Source organism: Medicago sativa, chromosome 6, assembly GCF_051527215.1.
Source record: "Medicago sativa cultivar Bolivia chromosome 6, Bolivia_mono, whole genome shotgun sequence".
Classification (NCBI taxonomy): domain Eukaryota; kingdom Viridiplantae; phylum Streptophyta; class Magnoliopsida; order Fabales; family Fabaceae; genus Medicago; species Medicago sativa.
This window is the reverse complement of record NC_140754.1, coordinates 16,687,453-16,696,811: the sequence shown is the minus strand read 5'-3', so window position 1 is coordinate 16,696,811 and position 9,359 is coordinate 16,687,453. Positions and strand designations below refer to the sequence as shown.

Here is a 9,359-nt window from a genome sequence, read left to right as displayed (position 1 = left end):
TGATTATAACTCATATTCGCGGATGACGGTGGCGTAGAGGCAATTAAATTAAATCGGGACCATAATATTTACGTAGAGATTCTATTTTATAACTCTAACAATTGCATACATCAGTCACTCCTCTATTGGGGGCGTAGACACAACTGGCCAAACTCCACAGTCAATCATTGTTTTCTTGTGCATTTATTTATCTATTTACTTTAAAATAAGATTTTTTATATTCTTACACTCACAATGCCTAACAGATCCTTTGATTATCATTTTCAATTATGTAGTAATTTTATTGAACAAAAAACATAGACAACTCTTTGCAAAGCATGTTCAACCATGGACAAATTAGAAACAGGTCAAGGGCTGCAATTTTTGAAATACAAAATCTTCGTCAATTTGTCACAAACTGAATATGGGTGAACATGCAAGGAAAATGGAAGGTTTTCTACCCCACGACCCCTTCCACATACATCACATTCATTCTCTTCCATTTCGCATATTCTTCTAGCATCACACTCCATACAATGGGCTTGCGCAACCGGTTAACTAATTGAGTATCTTGTTAAGCAAAGAGATGAGTCTCTAGGGAACATCAAATCTTGACCAGACGCTTTTTGAGGTATCTTAAGATTCTAGTGGCAGTTGTTTGTAACGCATTACTTCTATTAAAGCGATCAAACACGCGAATAATACAAATATTGAAGAAATAGACGTTACGTCTTCAAGAGATTCCAAAACATGCATATATAAATTTTCTCAATAGTCGCAGCGGATATATAAAACATACATCTTCAAAATATACATGTCATAAGTCAACATACACCACCAAATAAAATCTCCAAAACCCGACATATGGGTAAAATCTCAATCAACGTAATCAATCCAGAACAATGTAAAAACGGACATCCTAATCAGAGCCTAATTTAAGACTCCAACAGGTAAACAGAGGAAGCTCCCGCTATCCTCGAGCAACTCACCAAACAAGCAACTACTCCTGCACTCCGTCTACCCATTCATACAAATGGGTAGGCGGTCTAAACCACTGGGAGTTAGCTTCAAATCAATCATAATCAACGTAAGCAAGTAAGACATGCAAAAGGAGCATAGTTCAATCATTTGCAACTATCAACAAAGTTTACCAATGTACATATACATTAGTCCACATAGTCAAAATATTCAATAATTTCACCAATGCACAAATTCGCCAATCACATAACCAACTTATGACACAACTCATCAATTATTCAAATGCATGCAATGTTCTAGACCCTTCTAGATGCATGCGGTACCATCACCAACAGCAAAGGCCGTCACCTCATGATGCAACAAAAATATCATATGTAAGATTTCACACCCGTCTTACGTTTCAACGAAGTAAAGGTTCACCACCTACAACAGATATGACTCAATATGACTATGATGTATGGACGTACAAGCAAAGACTCGACAATGCAAAATCACCACATATATATTCAACAAATTCATCGGCTCTCAATAGTGAATATGCATATCCTAGGAAATAAAAGAGATTAGTAGTGGTCAAAATCCGAGAAAAACAAAGGAGATTTAAAAGAAGTTGTTAAAAGATATTTGAAGTGGTTAAAACCCAAGGAAACAAAAGCACCATCACCGATCTATTCCTTGAATGATATGTTAATATGGGTCTTGCTTGCAGCAACTCAATTCAAACGATAAGGAATAAATATATATATATATATATATATATATATATATATAGAGAGAGAGAGAGAGAGAGAGAGAGAGAGAGAGAGAGAGAGAGAGAACAAAGATCAAAGAGCAAGAGATGATAAAAAAGGAAGATTATAGAAGAATGGAACGAAAGAACACATACCATAAGGCGGAAGTGACTAGCGCTGAAGAAGATGACAATGGAGAAACTTGTGCATAGGAAGAAGACTGAACAGTTTGGCCTAAAACATTAACGAAGGAAAAAAAACATTGTTGATGATAAAAATGGTTATGAGAGAGAGAGAGAGAGAGAGAGAGAGGGAGAGGGAATAATTAAGAAGATGAATGAAGATCAATTGAGAGAGAAGGTTCGAGATCTTGACAAAGATAGAAGTTGTATGTTATTTTTTTCTTGGAAATTGAAGAGGATGAGATAGTGCATTTTAAATGAGATAGTATTTACAATGCAATTAGGTGGGATGAAGGAAACATATGAATTTGTGCATGGGAAATATAACATCATTTAATGCAAAATAAGGTTGCATTAATGCAATTAGGTGGGTTGAAGGGAACATATGGATTTGTGTATGAAAAATATAACATCATTTAATGCAAGATAAGGTTGCATTAATGCAATTTGGTGGGTTGAAGGAAACATATGAAATTGTGATTGGGAAATATAACATCATTAATGCAAGATAAGGTACATGTAAAGACTTAACCCTAAAGGATTCATTGGGAAATTTGAAATTTAAATTTGTGTTGTAATGTGTGATAGTTCGTTGGAACAATAATTACATTGATTAAGGCAAAATTGGCGCCCAAAAAAAAGGGTCAGGGTTAGGAAATTAGGTTTTCAATGTTAAGATGGATTAGATAATAAGAATAATAATAAGGATAAGGATATGCATGGGGAAAGTTTCGAACCCCGAACACCCACTTCTCTGCATTTAAATGCATAAGCTCTAGCAACTAATTCATTTGACAAAAAAAAAAAATTATACACATGTTAGCATTTTTTTCAAGGAAGGAAGGATATACGCATGTTAGCATAAAATAAAACAAAAAGAGAAAACATATAGGCAATAGAGTGCCCATTTGCATGCTAGTATACTATACTCCCTTCGTTCATGTTGTAGCTTTACGATATGCATTATTAAGACTAGCGTTTAGTCCTTTTAAACGGGCATTTGGTGCCCGTATGACCTCTCTTCTTATTGCGCTAATGAGTATAAAATTACAATCAGTCTACATTATTTATACATGTGTGGAGTGATAAACTGTAACGTATATTTAGGAACAAAGGTTTGACTAATTAATAGTATATAAGTTCCCCTATTTTTATTTAATATTATAAATTTGACTTAATTGAGTAAAAACAGGTTTGACTTTAATTTTATTTATTTTCACTAGAAAAAAGAATTAACAATTTTATATAATTTGTGTATATAACAGCATAATCGGCTAAGGTTACTCACACCAACAAAACTTTTAAAGCTTGAAAAGATAACAATTATAATACAAGCATCATGAGATTTCAATCTTTTTTTCTTATCCTTGTTGTTTTCTTTGCCTCAACGGCCACAAACCAAGCCCAACACATCAGAGACTTGAACATCAGTGATCCATTCGTGATTGATATCGCTAAATTTGCTGTTACCGAACACAACAAGCAAGTTATTGAGGCAAAATTGAAGTTTGAGAAACTTGTCGGTGGTTTAGCCTCTGATGTGAACGATGAGGTCCACTACATCTTCAACATTTCTGCAAACAATGGTTCAACTTCTAACAACTATGTATCATTTGTGGGTGAGAAGCCACCAAATCACTTTTACCTCGTTTTCTTTCATATTCTTCCCAAATTAAATTATTAAATCGTACTTATTATATGATCATATAAAAATAAAAGTTTATGGTTTGTGTATCAAACTAGATTTTTGATCTTATAATGATGTTTAAACTTCTTTCTGGTTAGGATTTTATGAAAAGTTCAAGTGGATTATATATTTGAGCGTCTGATTATTTTTGAGAGGAAATTGTAAGTATTTTTGAAATGGGGTAAAATACAATTGACAATCAAATAAAAAATAATATCATGTTTGACCATAGACTACTATTTGTCAACCTTGGCCTAGAAAATCATGAGTTTACTGTGTATAGATGTGTCAAATTTTAATCTTCATGATTTCTTATAAAACGTTTCTTTTTGAGTGAAAACTTGTTATCATCTCTAATAACATGATTTAAAAAAAATCTCAATTTTGCAATTCTAAAGAAATAAAACATGAAATACATGCCATATCACAAATAATCTGAAAATACGTTTGCAATTTTTGTAATTTATAACCAATAACATATATAGAAAAAACAAATTTGTTGGTATTTCCTATGTTAATTTTCAATAATACCCTTGATAGTTCATGCAACTTCCGACATAGTCCTTTATATTTGAAATAACATATACATAGGAAAACATACATAAAAGTGATAATTTAATCAACGAAATCTATACTATGTATATAAATAAAATAGGTTTAAAATACATGACTTTGAGTTGACTTTTTCATTACCTATTTTACCCTTGATTTAAATTATTTTATTTACTATTTTATCCTTTAATAATAATATTCTAAATTTTATTTAAAAAAATTAAATCCAATTGAAATAGAAAATACCCCACTAGAAACAATATCAATATTATATATGTCCTCGTGAGCTTAGCTCAGCTGATAGGGATAATGCATAAATATATGTAAGGTCTGGGTTCAAACCCCGGCCACCACAAAAAATAAAATATCAATATTATATATACTAGCTCAAGATGAACTGAGACCGATAAATCAAAGATTACAAAGACGCCGTATATAGGCGGAACATCCAAAATAAACACCAATAAAGACACGAATACAATCATCACCTAACTAATGATTGAACCTTCAACACCCAAAAGACCCACCACTACCGAAACCAACTTCACCACCTAAACAAAACTCCAACGCAAACAACCACCGTAAACAACTTTGGTGTAATATATATAGGTTCATCTGTTAGCTTTGATTTGGTTTCATTTAATTTGATTTAAGTCTTCTACTAACTATGAATATAAGCATGTAGGTTAATACAAGACAAATGAAGTATTTAGTGTCATCATCTAGTATTAATGTTATGGTTATAAAACGTCAAGATCTGAAGTAGACATATGACTATAATTGAGGTAATGACAAGTGGTCACCAATATATAAAGAGAAGCTATTCAAGTTGGATGAATGTTTTTGTTGGTGGTTATTACAATTTTTTCTATTGACGTTTATCTTCCTTCAATGTGAATTTCAAAAATCAGTGTGAGTGGTCACAAAAATCACACATAAAGAAAAAAGGTTTTTGTTCTTAGTTGGAATCAAATCAATTGTAAAGGCCAAGAACAATTATTCAGAAGCATATTGTAAATCCTCTCAAAGTGAGAGTTAGCCTAGATTCATTGTAATTCAATCATGTAGTTTGTGTTAAGTTGCTTTTAGCGGCATCAAAATTTAGTATTCCAATTCATCATATTCGTAGGTACTCACGCGATACAAAAGTCATTCAACAATTAATACTTCCTCCGTCCCTTAATGTAACCTCCCTTTATTTTTTCACATTTCTTAAGAAAAGCTGTCAGTGTAATTATTATGTTTGTTTTGTGTGTTGATATTACCATATTGTCCTTTGTTTGTATATGTATTAAATTTGACTTTTTAAATTTCAAGATAAGTTAGTAGTATTAATTATGGGTATGTTTAGGAAAAAATAACAAATGCATCTTGTAATTTGAAAAGAGTTTTAGATTTAGGGACAAAAATAAAGTCAAATGAGTGGTTAGATATAGGGACGGAGGGAGTACTATTTAGAGTATGGAAAGTTGGTTTGTGTGAACATATATTTTAGTCTGTGCGATGTAAGTAAAGAAATAAGAGTGAAGAGATTATATGGTCGGTACTAAGCTTTGTTAACTAATCGTTTAATGTCCTTTTCATTATTCGATTATATACTCAACATATTTCAATTATATATCCATCTATTCTTCATTGTACAGTGACATGTTTATCTAATGACGCGAAATCTATTATATCAATTAACCTTTAATTCTAAGCAAAATATTTGATTGATTTAATTCCATATGATCGAGCAATGTGTATGAATGCAAACCTAACCCTATGTCTAGGCATTAGCATTTACCAGAGTAGTCAATAGCAGCAGGGGCGGAGCTACCCCTTGGTGAGGGTGTGCACCTGCACACCCTGAAATTGTCTATATTACCCTCTATTATTCAGCTTTACTACTACTTTGCACACCCTCAATTATTTAATTTGCACCAATCAACCGGCTCTCCCACTTTCTGCACTTCAAACTCAGTGTTTCAAAGTAACTTCTTGTTTTTACGGGAGCTTGAGGCATGGAGCAGCAGGACTTTCGGATCAACTTGCCTTTTACTGTTTACTTTTTATAATAGCTTTTGTCTTTTGGTTATTAATTTAATATAGCAACCTCTTTATTTAATGCTTGAATCATATAAATCTAAAGTCGGGCATAAGTAAACTTAATAACTCATATAGTGGCACGTAAATATTATTTTTCAGTAAAACCACAAAACTAATCTAGACATTTTTCCTTCTTTTAAATGACAAATATTATTAATTAGTTTGATTAATTAATATCTACTTCTTTGTAAGACCTTTAATTCTTTTTCTTTTAAGTCAAACGAGTTCAACTACTCATCTCTTTACTAGTCTTCGACTTTGTAGAACATTTTTAAATAGATCTCGAAGACCGTAAGTATTTTAGAAAGATTCATTTTTTGGTCAAATTTCACTTATATTAATCTTCCTGGTATGTTAGAAATTAAATTGATAGTAATTTTTTTTTTTATATATAAGGAATAAATCATAGTATATTGTCAAGATATAGGAACTTAATTGATAGTAAGTTGTTAAATGTACGAACCAACTTACATTTTAATTGAATTGGAGACCATTTTAAAACATTTATAATTCAAGGAACCTATTTGAGACCGACTAATTTGTGTTTGCACTCAAAATTGTATTATTTCAATATACATATATATCAGAGTTAAAATTTTGCACCCCCTGACTCAGGGTCCTGGATACGCCACTGAATACAAGTGCTATAGCAGCTACGTACGCGTAGTGTTGCGGAAATGGAGAACTATGCTAGCCGTCATAATGTGGCTACTTTTTTATTTGATCCTTTTATTCTTCTTCCTTTGCATTTGTTCCATCTTTTCCTTTGTATTTTTTCATACTTTCTATTCTTTGTTCCTCTGTTCACTGCAGGCACATCGTGGAAACAATCTGGTCGATAGAATCAGCGATTTACCAGATGAGTTATTGCTTTATATTCTCTCTTTATTCCCAAAGAAACGGGCTTCTGCAATGGCCATTCTTTCCAAACGGTGGACCCCACTTTGCTATTCACTCTTCAAAACGATTCGCATAAAGTGTGATCAGTATGAATACCCTCCGAAAGAGAGAAAATTTATTGTGTCAAAATGGCTAAAAGCCGCAATACAGCGTCATATAGAGGAAATTCATATCATATTGCCCTCTCACACCTTGAAGCCCCGTCTTTTTGTCTCTCAATCCCTTGTTGATCTAAAACTTAAAAGCGTAGATGTTGAAAAGGATACTTCGTGTGTTCATCTTCCATCACTCAAAACCCTAAATCTGAAATCAGTTACTTTTGAAAATCGGAATGATTACATCAATTTTCTTTATGCTTGTCCTATCCTAGAAGATTTGCATGCTGACCTTATCTTTTTTATGAGACGTGATAAAAACAATGCAATAGAAGAAGAAGAAGAGCTTAAATCCATGACATTGCCTAAGTTGGTTAGATTGAGTATAAGGATAACGGATGGTCAGTTTAATTGTATTAATAACGGTTGGTTTACTGACTTATCCGAGGAATGGAAATGCCCAATTTCGGTTCTTGAATGTGTTTCATCTCACCTTAGATCATGTACTATTTTAAACTTCAATGTCTCGGCAAATGATATTCGATTTTTAAAATGTATTTTACAAAATGCGAGTCTTTTACAAGACATGACAATTGGTATTAGAGATACATAGTTTAGTTACAAGTAGTATTAGTCCTATTACTATATATACTTGTAATAACCCCATTAGTGGAACAACTTTCTCATATTGTAATATTCATTTTCCTTCAATACAAAGAGTTTCATAAGCTTTTCTCTCCTTCATCAATGGATGCCATGTTTCCTAACATGGTATCAGAGCTAATCTGGTATCCTCCTTGAAGGATTTTCCGCTGCATTTTCTCGAGAAAATTCAATTTTCTCACTTTCATTTTTTTCTCTCGTTCCAATTTTCTTTTCATCATTTCATACTCCTTCGTCTTCTCTTCATTGATTCTGATTCCTTTTGCATTGTTTTTCCTTTTCTTCTCGATCAATTTCACTTTCGACTGTTCTTGATTTTACATAACCGTTTTCCCCAATCCTCAGGTCCTTTCTTCAATCCGATTTATGTTCTCTTGCATGATTCAATTCTTCAAATCAGTTTCTTAAGTCTTGTTTGTTTTTGCTTTGAATCACCTTTCTGTTCCAATCAATTCTATTTTGAGATTTCTGTTCGCAATTCCTAAATTCTAGGGTTTATGTTTTTTGATTTCGATCGCATTTCGTTCCAGTATGTGATTATGTTTCATATTTTGATTCGTTTTCTTGCGTTCTGTCCTTGATTCATTTCGATCGCGATTCCTTTCTCTCACAAATTTGTCATCACTGTTGCTGCTTGAAGTTTGGTTCAAGATGCTTTGGACTATGGTTTGTTTTTGGTGTGAGGCAATATTGTGCTCTCACGGTGTTTGTGAAAAGTCTTCACTGAAGCAATTTGTGAATTTCTGCCTGGATTTGAAGCATTGTTCTTGATTCAATTAGGTTGTTTGGTTTGAGCGTTTATTGTGATTATTCATTCTTTCTATTCTGCTGGAAGTTCAGTTTGTTTGGCTTTGAATTTTGAGTTATCAGTTATGTGTTATCTGCTTCGGCCTCATCATTTTTTTTAGCCTCCGATTGGATTCTTGTCCTATCTGATTTTGTTGAAAATGGTGAATGCTTTTGATCAATGAGAATGGTGCTTTTGTCGTCTGGATTATGTGTTCTATTACTCATTTGCATTACAGAATTTCTCCTGTGCGTATTTGGATTCATCTCCAATAACATTGACTGCTAAATCAGTTTTACTTGAAGATAGTTTTTGAGATTGAAAAGTGTGGGATTGGAAATATATTCATCTCTTGTGATTCCTAACTTCATCTCTTCATTTTGAATGGACTTTTATGGTGACTGGAGTTCTTATTTCCTCCCTGTTAGTGGTGTGTATTGCAACAACTATTTGTCACATTCAGCCATGTATTAGAATCCTCTTGTCTGTGGAATGGAGGATCAGAAAAATTTGTTGTTTGGTTTGATGATTTCCTTGAATTCTTCGGTTAATTTTGTGACTTGGATTATGGTCATGGATGTTGAGATGGTGCATACTCATTAATTTGAAGTCTCCTATTTGGTGATTTGGACCATTATTCACAGCCTTTGATTCTTAGTGGATTGTTTTTCTTCTTTTGAAAGTACAAGGCTTGCTGCCATTCATCAGTTGGTACAT

At 32.8% G+C, this 9,359-nt stretch overlaps 2 long non-coding RNA genes across 2 annotated transcripts; one reads left to right on the top strand and one right to left on the bottom strand.

Moving 5' to 3' along the window:
• Positions 1–718: 718 nt before the first annotated feature.
• On the bottom strand, positions 719–2,116 carry LOC146913263 (uncharacterized). Its single transcript, XR_015015427.1, has 2 exons — positions 1,844–2,116; positions 719–1,025 (listed from the first exon to the last, which is right to left on the bottom strand). It is a non-coding gene; the product is annotated as an uncharacterized LOC146913263 (long non-coding RNA).
• A 1,058-nt stretch (positions 2,117–3,174) lies between these two features.
• Positions 3,175–7,920, top strand: LOC146913262 (uncharacterized). The gene is made up of 2 exons (XR_015015426.1): positions 3,175–3,489; positions 7,011–7,920. It is a non-coding gene; the product is annotated as an uncharacterized LOC146913262 (long non-coding RNA).
• The last annotated feature ends 1,439 nt before the right edge of the window (positions 7,921–9,359 follow it).